Raw genomic sequence first — 16297 nt, 5'->3', positions numbered from 1 at the left:
AATTGCCATATAATATACCCGGTACATAATAAAAAGCCATTGCAAATTGCTGCTCAGTTTTTGACTCTGGGTTCGTCGAGTTCTTGGTGAACCTACAAGTCCTATATATCCCCACAGCCAGAAAGGTCCAGCGGATGTAACTGTATATTGCTTTCAAAGAGCTGTCATAATTAGAAGAAGTGACAGGTGAAAACGTTGACACAAAAGGCTGTTATTTTCAACTAATTTTCAATTTTTCCTATATTTAACTGTTAGTTTCTATAAAGAAACTTTTAAGGATCTACACAAATGACCCCTTGCTGAATTCAGAATTTTGTCTACTTTTCTAAAATGTATAGCTTTTTAGGATCCATTATTGCTTTCATACCCATTTCTACCATTAACTGGAAGGAGGTTGAAAGCACAAAAAATAGCAGAAATAGGCTATGTCCCAGAAAAAATGTTGGTTTTCAGACAATAGTCTGTCGTTCCCTAAAAGCTGAGAAAATGGTGATTTCAGCCCCACAAACCCTTTTTTGATACCATTTTCAGGGAAAAACCCAGACACTTTCATTTGCAGCCCTTTTTTCCAATTTTTCCCCCAAAAAACAAAATGTAGCTGTATTTTGGCTAATTTCTGATACCCCTCCAGGGCAATCCACAAACCCTGGGTACCTTTAGAATCCCCAAGATGTTGGAAGAAAAGGACGCAAATTTGGTGTGGATACCATATGTGGTCATAAAGTTACAGGGGCCTAAGTGCACACTACCCCAAATAGCCAAAAAAAAGGCTTACCACGGGGGGGGGGGAAATGCCTAGCAGTGAAGGGGTTAAAATAAAATGCTGGAACCCGCGACCCCAGTGCAAATTGTGCCGATATATATATATTTTTTTTAAATGCTTTCTTTGGCCCTGAGGGTCCTTCTGGGACCCCCTGAGCAGGCCTAGGGGATCAGGGTGCTTCTACCCTGCCCCCTTCTCCTGTTTTATACCTTTGTTTCTCAGTTTTCTGGTGACTCGCTTCTACCAAGTCACAAGATGGCTGCCAACACATCCTGGTTTGGAGTGTTGACAGCCAATCACACTGAAGCTCGTGCATGGGACTTAGGCTCCGCCCAGATATCAAAACTTTTATTTTTCTAAATTCTCAGCGACTACTGAACAGATTTACACCATTTATCTCTAGCCTTGCACAAAGTTTCCTATGGAAAATTGAATTTTTGACTCTTATTCTTTGAATTTCTCAAAAACTACTGAACGGATTTACACCATTTAAAAAAAAAGGTCACTTTCTGAACCAAGCTCTACCTTTCTGCCAAATTTGGGGTAATTCCGTTCAGCAATTCGGGCTGTAGCTCGTCACAAAATTTCCTATGGAAATTAACATGAGGAAAACGCGTTTTGGGACCCCCCTTTTTTCTCAGCCCCCGCATGCTGAATCACCCCCAATCTTTCAGAATAGGAGCTGACCTGAATAGACTTTTTATTGGCAGAATTTCGCAAAGATTCATCAAACAACACCAAAGTTATTAGCAAATCAAAAAATGTTTTTCCTATGGAAACTAGGTTGTAACTATAACTACCTAATGGTGACCGCCAGTAGGTAATATATATATATCCAAAACTCTGCTTTCCCAGATTCCATCAAGAGGATAAAAAACTGACATGAACCACAGTTTTCAGTGCTTGCAGTGTAGGTATATATATGTATATATAAAAATTTGCTTCAAACTCCACTTCTAGGGACGTTATAGTTAGGCCCAGATTTCAGTCAGTGAAGTTGAGCAGTTATAGTTGCATCAGCTAACTTTAACCTCCGCCCCCACAATGCACTGCTTATGACCTCACATATTACATCACTCATGACATGGTCAGTGACATCACTGATTACATCACTCATAACATCATACTGTGAGTGCAAGTTTTTTGTAAACGTTTTTGTGACATAAATATATATATATATATATATATATATATATATATATATATATATATATATACTAAGCGACAGAATAAGTTAAATTACTATTCTTTCTATTCTTTAGTGTTGCTATTTCTAACATATCTCATCTGAATGGCTGTGTGACTGTCCTTATCAGTGTGTGAGTGGATGTCTGTGTGGCTGTATGTGGGAGTGAGTAGGTGTGCGAGTAGCTGTATGGATGTGTTAGTGGGTATGCGCGGCATTGAGGAATTGTCACATCAACTCGCCTGGCAGTAAGGAATCAACTTATCTCCTCCCCCTCAAGTAACCATCAATGCATTGCTTTGTTTTCCGGCTCTCCATCTCTCCTGCACCTGTTTTTGTCATTGATTTTGAAGCATCACAGATATTTCTGTCATAAAAGTGTTGCATCCATAGTTTTCTATGGACAGAACCCTTTTGAACCATTTAAAAGTGATATCTTTGCTTGTGTATATTGGAATTTTGTAATTTTGTTCATGTTTTATTCAGATAAGGATTGGTTATTTTTACAAACTGGTGTGGCATCCATTTGTTGTGTTTTCACTGTGTGTTTATGTGCAAACACTTTACAAATTGCCTCAGAGATAGACCTGACTCCTTGTGCCAAGCTACCAAGGGGAACAGCAGGAGTTATCTTGGGTATGTGACTCCTGTACCCTGACTAGAATAAGGGTACCTACTTGGACTGCCAGCTAGAGACCCCAGTTCTAACATCAGTAATGTCATCAGTGATGCCACTGACAGTGTCATGATTGATGTAATATGTGAGGTTATAAGCAGTGCATAGTTAGCTCAGGTAACTCTAACTGTTGAATGTCTATAGTTTTGTATGAGAGAAATCGGAGCCTTACTCTAACATCCCTGTATCCTTTGTTTTTTCAGTGAATTTCTAAGGTTCTCTTCATTCAGTTTCCGAACTATAACGTCCCTGTAACTGTTGTTTTTTTTAGTTTAATTCTGAGGTTTTTTTAAATTCTATTTGCAAACTATAATGACCCTATAATCTTTCTATTTAAGTGAATTTCTATGTTTTTTAAATTGTATTTCTTAACTGTAACCAGTAACCTTTTTTTTTTTATATATTTATTGGGACTTCAAAACAAACAACATATGTAACAGGTTATACAATAACAAAAATAATTGAAGTTCACATTTTTGGATTTATATCCCCCCCACCCCCACCCAAATGGATCCCAAAATATAGAAAACCAAGAACAAGAGGTATTTGCACAAATGAATACATACAACTCTCCCTCGAATTCCCTAATATACCACAGGGTTAGGTACCTAACTAGTTGGAACTGAGGTTTATTAATCCTCGTCAGAGTTTATCTGTCTAGTTAAAGGTTCCCAAATCCTCAGCCCCCTATCCCTTGCCCTGATTCCCCTTCTTATAAATACCGAGGTCTCCCACTTATAGTTTGAAAGTAATTTACCGAACCATACATATATAGAGAGGGGGGATTCTGGTCTAGCCAGACACTAGTGAGGCATAACCGATGAACAGCCATCACTACATAAACCAGAGTCCGATTGGGCTCATCCATTTCAAGATTACTAATCCCCAATAATATAACCTGAGGGGTAAATTCAACCGAGTATCCCAATATAGCATCGAGACGTTGTCCAATTTCGGTCAACAATTGAATGAGTCTTGAGCAGGTAGCGAACATATGAATACTGTCCGCAGCAAGCGTTCCACACTGGGAGCAGTGTATCCCTGAAATCCCACCCCATCTATAGATTCAAGCCGGGGTAATAGAAAGATTACACCATGTCTTAAAGCATTGTGCTAGCAGGCTTGCCGAGATACAGGCTGTCTGGCTAAGCTGGAGAGAGTCCTCACATACTCCCGGCCCGGCTTGTAGCATCTCTTGCCACCTATCAAAGTGTTTGGGCATATCATCCACCATCCTTTTATTAATAAGCTTATATAGCATGGACATAGATGACCTGCCCCCCAAGATTAGATCCAATAAAGGAATTTTGTTATGGCAAGTTTACTTTATGAACAGAAAATCCCTTATCTGTAGATATTTAAAAAAATGATTGTTCCCAATCCCAAACTTTTCCTTTATTGAATCGAATGAAGATACTTCTATGTCGGAGAATAAGTCTCCTATGAACAAAACCCCTTTCTTACTCCAATTTTTAAAATATTCATCCTGAAATGTTTCAGGGAGTAACGTATTATTATCGAGAGGAGAATATCTATGAATCCGGCCAATAGAAAACTTTTTCTAAACGTAAGTCCAAACCCTAAACGCACCCAACAAAACCTTAAATTTTACCCTCGTAAAATAAGCATAGTCTATATGGCGCATGAGGAGCCCTTTGGCTTCTACCCCATAGATTAAGCGATAGATAGATAATTCACTATGTCCCGCGGTTTCCCCTTTCAACAAATCGACCATTTGTTTCAGAGTTGATACCCAATAGAATATTTGAAAATTTGGCACAGACCAGCCCCCCATGATCTCTAGTTAAGGTCATATATTTGAGGGCCCTACGGGGATGCTGACCCGCCCATAAAAACCACGAGATCAGTTGGTTCAACTGTAAAAACCATGACCTATTTATCTCAAGAGGAATTGCTCTAAAGTAGTATAATATTTTGGATAGAATTAATATTTTAATTACGTTACACCTGCCAACTAATGTAAGAAACCTGTAACCTTTTAGAGTGAGAATGTGACTGAGTGCATGAGTGCCTCAGTGGGCGTGTGAGTGAGTGCATGAGTGTCTCAATATGCATGAGTGGGAGTGTGAGTGTATAAGTGGGCATTGAGAGTGGCTGCTTAAGTGTGTCACTGAGTATAGGAGTGGGTGCATGAGTGTCTGAGTTGGTGTCTGAATAGGTCTGTGGGTGTGTGAGAGTTTCTGAGTAGGTTTGCAAGTACTTTCATGTGTGTGTATGACTAGGACTGTGAGTGGGTACATGAGTCTCTGAGTAGGTCTATGAGTGGGTGTGTGAATCATTGAGTGGGTCTGTGTATCAGGCGTGAGTGTGTGAGTAGATTTGTGAGTGGGTGAGAGAGAGTACGTGTGATTCTATAAGTGTGTACATCGGTGTCTGACTGGGTCTGTGAGTGAGTGTGAGAATGTGTGAGGCTTTCTGTGAGCAGGTACATGAGTATCTGAGTGGGATCTGCTCATTTGCTGCCTTTTTATGCTCACTTCTGACTTTTATTTTGTCTCTTTCTGCTTGTTGTTGACCTGTACTTTGCCTCTTCTCACATTTCTGACCTTTATTTAGCCTCTTTCTGCTCATTTCTGACTTGTAATTTGCCTCTTTCTGCCGTTTCTGACTTTTATCTTGCCTCTTTCTATTCATTGCTAACCTTATTTCGCCTCTTTCTATTCGTTTCTGAATATATATTACCCCTTTCTGCTAATTTCTGACCTTTATTTTGCTTCATTCTGCCTGTTTCTAATCTTTGGTTTGCTTCTTTCTGCTCGTTGCTGCCCACTATTTTGCCTCGTTCTGCTCATTGTTGGCCTTTATGTTGCCTCTTTCTGCTTGCTTCTGACCTCTATTTTGACTTTTCTGCTCATTTCTGATCTCTGTTTTGTCTCTTCCTGCTCATTGCTGGCCTTTATTTTGCCTCTTTCTGCACATTTCTGATCTCTGTTTTGGCTCTTTCTGCTCGTTAATCATCTCTATTTTTCCTCTTCCAGCTCATTGCTGGCCTGCAGTTTGCCTCTTTCTTCTAGTTGCTGACCTTTATTTTCCCTCCGTCTGCTCATTGCTGACCTTTTTACCCACTTTCTGCCACTTTCAGACTTTTACTCTGCCTCTTTCGGCTAGTTTCTGTCCTTTATCTTGCCTCTTTCTGATTCTTGCTGACCTTTATTTTGCCTCTTTCTGCTTGTTGGTGACCTTTTTTCTGCCTCTTTCTGCTGAGGTCTGACCTTTATCTTTTCAATATGTCTAAACATAGTCAGGGAGCAGAGGGAGGTAAGAGTGATACCATCATTCTGTCAAATATTTGATGCAGAGGTAATAGGAGTGTTTCTATGCTATGTAGTACATTACCTACATAAAATTCTTAATGCAGGAAGACAAGTAGGACAGAGATATTCCCTACATGAGAGAAAGAATAGGTGAATTAAGGTAGCCTATCGGGTATCAACAGCTAGTGGGCTAGAGCGTACTATGAAACAGGTCCAACATTGGTGGGCCAATATAAGTGCCTGGGAAAATGATTTAGTATACCACCTCGGGACAGAAGTCAATGAAGTAGTTGGTAAGTGGAATCTATCTATTTACAATATATTTTGCATTTTTTTAAAGCTGTGAATCAAAATGCTTATATTGTTGCCATTATTACATTCATTACCTAAACATGTTAAAGAGTATATGTTGAGTGATAAACATTTGCATTTCCATGTGACACCTCTGGTACCTCTGTTTCCCGGTTAACCTGCACACTCGTGCCTCGCGCCTCCCCCAAGCTTCCGCATCCGCCTCCGCCTCCAAGTGTGACGCGCCAACACATCTCCGACACATCACCGAGAGGGAAAGCCGCGAGGGGAAACGCCGAACGCCGACCTATGCCGTGTGGAGTAGTGCTTTCCGCCGGCTAGTGTATCGGAGCGTAGACGTGTTAAAGAAAACCACTGGTTAAACAGGTACGGAAGGACCGGGGAATTGAAAGGAAGTCTGTGCGACCCCAGAGGATTTAAAAGGAAGTCTGTGCAACCCATATGCCCATGTGCCGAGAGGCAGAAATTGATACTGTCTCGGACCGGCAAGATAAGTGGCGCTACAGTTTTTAGTGGGCAGAACTTTGTATTCTGCGTTTTTAAATAAAGGACAACAGGAGTGCAGCCGGAAAACAGCAGAGCAAAGCTGAGTAAAATAGGAGTCTGCGTCGGATAAGGTACACAAGCACAGGTGGAAATAAGGGGCTGGAAAGTGTGCAGGGGAAAACCGCGGGAATAGAGGTAAGTGCTGAATAACAGATATTTTATGCTGGCAATCTGTAGTGGTTTAAAGATTTAAAAGCTATCCTTTTGGGTTTAAATTAATATTTAATCAACGATGATTGCCCTACGCTACATAATTTAATCTAAATCTAGTGCTGGAACAAGAGTCGGTATACCTCCAGAGGAGGCCTGTACCTAACGAGACAGCTATCCTGGTAATTCTAACCCAGCCGGGGGAGAGTAAAGTCAAAGTTAGAGAAAAGAAAATGGCACCGGTAAAAGCACCGACCAAAGCGAGAGCTCGGAAGACTACAAAAAGAGGGAAAAAGACTGAGAAGGATATCGAGGTGAACCCTGCAGAGCCCGGGGAAGAAAATGGAGTAAACAATCGAAGGGGGGTGGCAAGTGACCCAATCGAAAGGAAAAAGCGATGGACGAGAAATGCACAATCTCTGACCCTAACCCCTAAGCCAGGAAACCTAAAAACAGCAAAAGGTGGCGCATCAGTATCAAATTCAATCAAAGACTTCCTTGGAAGACATTTTAAGGGGAAGGACGTGATGGAGAAGGAGTCAAGGGACATGGATCATTCAATCTCTGGAATAGTGGGCAAAGAAGATTTAATTTCCATAAATCAGATTGTACTTAATTTATCTGAGGCCTCCTTAAACCCACGGTTGTCTTCTTCACCGAAAATAACTCAGTGGCCTCTTGAGCGGGAAATAGAGGACGGAGGCGAAGAAAGACCTATCTGCAGTATTGAACTAAGCTCAAAAGACTTAAATGACTCAATGACCCATCCAAATGAGAAGGGGGGAGAAGACTATTCTCTTGGTATAGAGAATGATTTATCGCGCTCCCCACTGTGTGGGCTTGAGGTTACAGGAACTTCAAGTACCGCCATGCTTGAGGTTATGTGGTCCTGCAAAAAACCCTGCAAGGCCTACTAGCGGTCTCGGTATTGAATAATGACCTTTTAAAAATACAAGGAGAGCTGTCTAAGGCTATGCTGGGTGAGCTGACTCAGATTAGAGGTTTAATGCCCGCCTTAGCGAGCCCGATTGATGGAGTTCAGGAGGGGATAGACGGTAAAAAGAAGGAGGAAGTAGGGTTGAGCCCCCCAAATTTAAAGAATGAGGAACCCTCTGTATATATATCTCGTCAGCCAATGATTGTAAAGAAATGGGGGGAAAGGATATACTATGCAAGCGGATTCCCGAGGTTAGGAGGGGGTGAGGTAGCCCGTACTAAAAGACACCTAACCAATCTCCACGTAAGGAATAAGAGAGTGAAGGATGGGGGAAAGAAAGAACATAAAGTTAAAGAAAGGGAGAAAATGCAAAATTTAAAAACGAGGAAAGTAAAGACCCAGATAGAAGGTGAAAGAAATCACACAAAGTTAGAAAAACCAAAGAAAGGTAAAAGTGACTCGGCACTAATATCAAGGGAGATGGAGATGAAAGAAGGGGAAAGAATAAAAGGGAGATTGATGATGCAGGGGGGACCAGGAATCTTAAATGGTAGCCAGGTTCCCTTAGGGAAAGATAAGGGTGAATATAAAATAAAGGAAAAAGAATCCAGTATTAAGGGGGATTTGTATGGTACAGGACAAGACTGCTCCCCAGACCTATGGATCTTCTTAGAACCGTATAGGGATGCAAAAGGCGGGAAAAGAGTAAGGAAACTAAACCCTCTAAACCGATCCCAACTTCTTTTCTCAATGGCTAAATGCGTAAGTCTCAGAAGCATTGGCACAGAGGATCTTAAAGAAGTGGGGTTTGTCACAAGTAGTAAAGGGGGAGATGTGACAAAAGTACTCTTTCACTCAGCCATGGTGAAAAATGCTGTAGAAAAAGCCAAAACAGAGCTGCAAAGGGAGGGAATTAGACTGGTAAGAAAGGAGGAAATACTGGGACAGAATTTCTTGACGAAGCATGTGGGCCAAGGTCTACGGCAGATAAGACTAATTAATTCAAATTGGAATAGAAAGGAGGATCTTGCAATAACTATAACAGAGAGCGGATCCGTGAGCTATGAAACAGACCTATTAATAGGAAATAGATACAACCACCTAGCATCCCCAGATTTTAGGGTTGACGATGAGGAGGGTTCTCTGAGCGAAATAGACTAGGAACCTGGGACGTCATACAGCCTATCAGCCATTTCATGGAACATAAATGGTCTCAAGAAAATAAGTGTAAACACAGATTTCGTTAAATTTATAAGGAGTAATGATATTGTATGTTTACAAGAGACTTGGCTGTGTGACGATACCCTAGAATTACAAGCTTTGGAAGGATTTATCCAATATTCCAAAGCAGCAGAGAAAAAATAATTCGGGAGACCATCCGGGGGCCAAATAACGTTGATCTCTTCACAGATAGCAAGGAAAATTGATAGGTTAAAGCTTTTATGTGATTGGGCATTAGGTTGTAGGGTCTCAATACAGAAGACCGACCCTCGATATGAAGGAATATGTGTCATAAATGTATACATACATAAGGGAAAGTATGGCGGAGACAATGATTACAAAGTAAATTTGGGTAATTTGAAAGAAGATATAGCGGCAGTTTGTGTAAAGTATCGGAAGGATCTAGTATTGGTGCTAGGAGATTTTAATCACAGATTAGACCCCCGAAGAGTGGATAAATGGTATAAAGAATTTTTAGACGCTTACAATATAGAAGCAGCCATCTTTCCAAAAGGTGAGATCTCGGCACAGGATATGATATTTACCCAATTGATGGGCTCATTGGTCATGATCTGCGCAAACGGGAGATCCCATCTGGATCGACCATCAAGCCGGACCTTTGTGAGGGGCCAGCAATTCTGCCCAATTGACTATCACCCTTATGCATCAAGCCCAAATCCAGTCGGTAAAATACCGAATCCTTATTAGCTCCCGGTATTAAGTAAAAAATACCCAATCCCAATGCATCAACCCAAAAGCAGAAATCGGTATTTAAGGAATCCTTAAATAGCGATTCTTTAAATAGGGATTCCTTAAATACCGATTCCTTAAATAGCTCTTGCATTTAAGGAATCCCAAAGTGAGATTCCTTAAATGCAATGCATCAAAGTTAAAAAATTAGCGAATTCGCTAATAAGGGGAGCAAATTACCATGAAGATAAACTGCATGGTAATTTGCAAAAACTTTGAAAAATGCACTTTGGTGCATTTTTCAAAGTGTCATGTTGCGCACACACATGCCCTTAGAGCATGTGTGTGTGCAACATATGTGCACATATCATTTTCAGGGGTGCAACAGGGTGTCCTTTTGACACCCTGGCACCCTTGAAAGTGCTCCAGCTATTAGCGATTCGGTAATACCGAATCGCTAATACAGAATGGCTTTACATTCATTCCTATGGGCCTCCAAGCCCATAGGAATGAATGGGTAGGTATTCCTTATTACCGATTCGGTATTACCGATTCGGTAATAAGGAATGTTAAGGAATCGCTATTTGAATAGCGATTCCTACATGCATAGCCTTTTGCTATTCCTTATTAGCGATTCCTTATTTTTCGCTAATAAGGAATCACAAATGCTAATGTTGATGCATATGCCCCTATATGTTCTGCCAGGCCTGGTGTTTTGAGACAATTAAAAATGTTGAAGTGGTAAAAATGTCAGGCAGTGATCATTACCCACTAAGGGCAGAAATCCAACTATCAAGCAATAATAGAAATAGAGAAAGGGTGTTACAGATACATGCTGAATATCCAAAACGGCTGAGAACATGTATAACTGAAGAGCATGTTAAAAAGCTATTGTTAATCCAGCAGGAAATTTCAATGGAAGAAATGTTTGTGAATGTTGGAATAACCTGGTATGAATCATCCTTGGGAAGGCTGGTGGAAACCCTAAAGAAGAAGTTAAGGGCAAAAAAGTCAGAGATGGGTAGGAATAAATCTGTAAATATGAGGAAGACCTGGTTTGATGAAGATTGTAGGAGGGTAAAGGATGAGATTAGACAAAAGGAAAGAAAACTAAGGGCTAAGTTCAAGCTGGATGTATATCAGTCGCTCCAAAAAGTAAGAACCAAATACAAAAAATTAATCCGGGAAAAAAAAAGAAGCCATAAAGATAAATGCTGAACAAATATGTTGGAGGTAATAGAAACCAAAGACATTAAAGGGTTTTGGAAATTAGTCCAAGAAAGTGTGGGTATGAAAACCGGCTCCCTGATATGTAAGGTTGCAGAAGATGATTGGGTGGGTTACCTGGGAGAAATTTATGGGCAATGGCCAACGCAAGAAGATCCAAGAGTTATCGACTGGACGCCGTTGCCAGAGGACATAAAAGAATATTTTTCCTCAGAAAACATAAAAAGTATAATAGCCAGTTTGAAGCTCACCGGTGCGGCAGGCCCAGATAACTTACCGGCTGTAATAATAAAAACAAGACCAGAATGGTGGGTCGACCTTTTTACAAAACTGTTCCAAATAATCCTGGAAACAGGAATTATCCCAGAAAGTTGGAAGGGTGCCATTATAAGACCCATACATAAACAGGGTGATTATAATTTACCGAAAAATTATAGATTGATAAATCTCCTAGATATAGGGGAAAAGGTCTTTGCAAAAGCATTATTGAATTTATTAAAAGACTGGGCTGAGGAAAAACAGATTATCCCGCCGGAACAGGGGGGGTTTAAAGCTGGCCATTCCACAATTGATCATTGTTTTGCGCTATGGGCAATAGCACGGAAGTCAATGGAAACACAGGGAAATTTATTTTGTTGTTTTGTAGACTTCCGGGCCGCGTTCGATCTGGTGGATCGGAAGCTCCTATGGGAGGACCTAACTAGCTATGGGATCCCAAATGAACTGCTACGCTTGATACAAATCCTGCATACCAAAAATTGGGCCCAGATAATTCTAGATATAGACGGTAGTTTATCTAAGAAAATAGAGATTGGAAATGGGCTACGGCAGGGATGTGTATTGGCTCCCCTGTTGTTCTCCATGTTCCTGGCAGACCTACCTTCGATTCTAGGGGAACCAATTGGGGCTAGCCCGAAACTTGATGGGAAGCATATTGCCTGCTTACTCTATGCTGACGATCTGGTAATTATGGACCAGACCGAAGTGGGCCTGCAAAGGAAACTGAATTATTTTAAAGCTTATTGTTTGAAGAAAAAACTTGTGATTAATATGGATAAGACCAAAACCTTGACTTTTGGTCGAAAGAAATCCAGCTTTACTTGGTGGATGGGGGCCGAAAAGGTGGAATCAGTTTCTGAATACAGATACCTGGGGATATGGTTTGAGAAGAGCATGAAGTGGCATACCCATCTAGATGCATTAAAATTGAGATCCTCAACAACAATCAGTGGCTTGAAAATATTTAACAAAGCCTATGGTGATTTGTCGGATGGCCCAGTGTTCAAAGCTTATTCCGCTATGGTACCCCCACAATTTCTGTATGGTGCTGAATTGATATATCTAAGTGGGAAGACGACCTGGGACCTTGAGGAAGGTAAAAACTTAAAAAACGTATTTGCGCTCCCTCAATCGTCAATGGTTCAGGCCGTAAGATTGGAATTAGGACTGACTTCATGGGGTATGTTGACTGGTATGGCCCTGCTTCGTTTTTGGCAACGGTTAGGGGCGGATGGAAACTTAAAAGTATCCCAATGGTGTAAAAACGAAGTAGAGAAAAGCGAGTTAAGATGGGCAAAAGAGATCAGGGCAACCATGAAGAAGTTATACCGTAGGATGGAGGTTACCCTGGGCCCTAACGATTCTGTGGTAAATATTGATAAAAAGATCCTCAAATCGCTGGGGAAAGAAATTTCTATTGTAGAGGATCGAAAGTATCTTGGGACTAAACCATCAGTAGATTTCATGATTACTGTTTGGGAAGATAATCAATGTTTCCCTTATATTGATAGGCTACCAGATTGTGGATTACGGAGGAAGGTCCTCAGGGTAAGAATTGGGGTAAACCCATGTTATATAAACCTTATGGTAAAAAGCGCAATGATTGACAAGATGGGAAGATGTACTTGCACTTTGCACACACGTTGTGATCTGTTACATATATTATTAGATTGCCACAGGCTTTTAGAATTACGATGCATGTTCTTAAAACCAATATTTAAGCTATATGAGATAAAAACTAGGACACAGGCTGTCGCACTATTAACCGAAATGACTAATTTAGATATTGCTGTTGCTATGGGGAAGTTTATGCAAACAGTGAAAGTATTTTTGAATACCTTTATTGAGCTGTAGCAAATAGATTACGTGCAACTTAGGTTATAAGACGTATAAATGAGTTTTTAAGAAGTATTTTAATGTTTTAAAAGAAATTAACTTTTTAAGATGTCATTTTAAATATTTTGTGTTTTGTTTATGGATCTAAGGTCCAAATAAACGTGAATTAAAACTGAATTAAAACGGCATTTCCATGTGTGTGTTTTGTTATCAATATATGCATTACATTGGGCAAATACCAATGCATTGTCTAAATGAATGTTACACACATCACCTGATTGCATTTGTTGATTATAACAGTGTTCACAATCACTTTGTATCATACCATTGAGCATTTGAAATCTGTATATTCACATTTATTATATGTATGTCGATGTTTAAGAAGGACTATTCTGAGTTTGCTACTGATAATGTGGATGTTGGTAAGTTTATGTTTATATGTGTGCTGCATTAGTTTGACCATTATTTGTTTCAATGGTCGTTTGTGATGAGACAGCAATATTGTACGGTGTGATAGTTCCAAGTGCATATACTCGTTTGAACCTCAAACATTTTTGGTTCTGCAACCCCTTGTTTTTTTATAACTTGACCATACAAACACGCATTTGTGTGCAATAACTTTTAGCAGACAAAGTATCATGACGTCACCAAATGTTGTATCCCTCACCATTCATACTTTATATATGAGCCTCATGCTAACTATTGTCATTTAAAAAATGTCAGAAACACTTTCCTAAAATAGTTGTACATGTACTTCACAGCCCAGTGCAAGTTCTGATCAGGACAGTTGACTCAAAGTAACACATAGCTGGGCAAAGCCCAACTTTATGTTATTGTGATGTAATTTGTTATATATAACCTGGATTTGTTGAGCGTCGCTTGTCACCAGGCGCTGAGTATGTGAGTGTAGGCATTCGGCAGGCTGCGCCTAAGAACAGGCAGCCTTTTACTGAGGGCCCTATTACTAGTTTGACAGTGCGGCGGCGGGACCGCCCGCTGCTTCACCGCCAAACCCGTGTGGAGACCTTTAAAGCTTTCCATGGGAGCTACATGGGCGTTCCCTTGCAACCACCATTAATTGCACATTTTGTAAAGGCTACTGTAAGAAAATGGGTCAATGTTGGTTTTGAGTGTGGAAACTGGTCAAGCAGCAACCACAATCCCTTTAGAGGTGAGCTACAAGCCATCCCGCAACTGACCTGTGCACAACCCTGCGGTAGACTGGCACAGAACAGTCAGCCTTCACTTAGAGGCAATGTGTACAGGATTTGTGCTACACTTCAAAAAGTAATAAAGTGAAGACACCATGCAAAAAGGATTCCGAACAGAGGTAGAAATGTAACTTACTTTAATGAATATCCAAGAACAAAAACCGAATCAATAGAACCATAGATGTGCAATTTAAACAAATGTAGTAGAAATTGCTCCAAAACATACAAAAGACAAAGGGGCCTACTTATGAAATAGTTACGCAGCACAGCAAGTCACCTTGCTGTGTTGCACTACGTGACAGGGAAAGGTCAGGAATCTGCCATTATTAAAGCCTTTTCCCCTGCACTGGCACCCGTTTGGGCAGCTTAGCACTAATGCAGGCACCCTTGCACCATGGTGCAAGGGTGCCTACGTTGCAAGCAGGATTGATTTTGAGCAGCAAGGTGCACCTTCCTGCACCAGGACAATCCTGAGAGTCACATTACTCTATCTGTGCTGCAAAATGTAGAATACACTGAAAGAGGAATTAACAAGGAGAAATAACAATATTTCTCCTCATAATACCTCTTCTGGGAAGGTGTATCTTTTTGGCACATTCCCAGGTTTACTAGTTCTGGTAATTCTGGAAATGAGTCGAAGTTTTGTGGGAACATCCATGCAATTCCCATGGAATGCCTTCCCTTGGCAGAGTAAGGCACACTGCAATTTGTGCTGTGTTGCCTTACTCAAGATGGATTGTGCCAGTCAGGGCCAAGCAAAGTGGCCTTATGTGGCATCATAAATCTGACCTAAGATTTTTGGCACTCTTGCACAACGTTCCATGATGCACCTTGTAAATAGACAAAGTCACAAGCCCATTTGGTCCATCTGCAGGCAGCCAGTTAGGCTCACAGAACAGAGTATCATTAATAATGGTTAGCAGAGCTTTGCAAGGATCTGCGCTGAGAATATGTTTCACAACAGCAGTTATGATGGGGCTGTACAGCCTATGCAGCTCTTTGCAACAGCTCCAATCCACACAGCAGCAGGGACGCTTCTATTCTGCTGTATCCCCATTGGCTAAAAGAGCACCTTAAGCCCACTTACATGGATCCAATACTGGGAGGGCAATTCACAGCATGGTAGACCCGCAGACGACTGAGTCCATGTGCAGGAGCAAGGTGTTTGGAAGCCTGTTGTGTCCCTAAGGTTTCTGATCAGGAGGCCAGCCTTCTGCAGCTTGGCGTTACTCTGGGTTCTGGGCTCAGGAGATGCATGTTGAGTAATTCTCACCCATGCAAAAGATCAGGAGGCTGCCACAGCAGTCCTTCAGAGCGCAGTCCAGTAGAGGGACAATCCTTTCAGCTGTATTAAAAATGAGTGGGAACCCTCAACCGGAGGGGACTGGGTTCCTTCAGCCAAACCCGATTAAACTCCCCTGTGTACACTACTTGTGTTAATGCTCACATTCTACATGCATACCACACCGGACCTAAAACAAACACATACCCCTGAAGTTAAAAACAATATATTTGTTTTTCATTTTTCATATAAACTAAATAAAATATTTAATGCATTGGAAAAATTCATATACATCATGATATATTTAAAATTATAGCTGATTGACAAAGTGTAGAAAACACAATTGTCGTGTAGTTCCTAGAAACCTATATAGGATCTGCGCGTTCTGACAACATAGACTTTGGGATTGGTATCCAAACTGATTCCAGACACACCCACGAGGTATGTTCACCTGTATACCAGCTAGCTCACAGTGCCAATGTAAACCCCTTTTACCAAGGAGAGAATAGTTCTTGGCAACTATCGAACATGACAACTCTGTCACATCAGGGATTGTGCTCACGTTGTCTCAGAGAGATACACAGACTAAATGGTGGGGACATTTTCAATAAGCATTTATTGAACCAGGGTCATTCTAGTGTAAAATAGGTGTGCTGAAACAACCATAAGACAGAAACAGATATAAATGATTATAAGCACCTACAAA

The sequence above is a fragment of the Triturus cristatus genome, chromosome 5_1, assembly GCF_964204655.1.
Source record: "Triturus cristatus chromosome 5_1, aTriCri1.1, whole genome shotgun sequence".
NCBI lineage: Eukaryota > Metazoa > Chordata > Amphibia > Caudata > Salamandridae > Triturus > Triturus cristatus.
Note: the sequence above shows the minus strand (reverse complement) of the source record.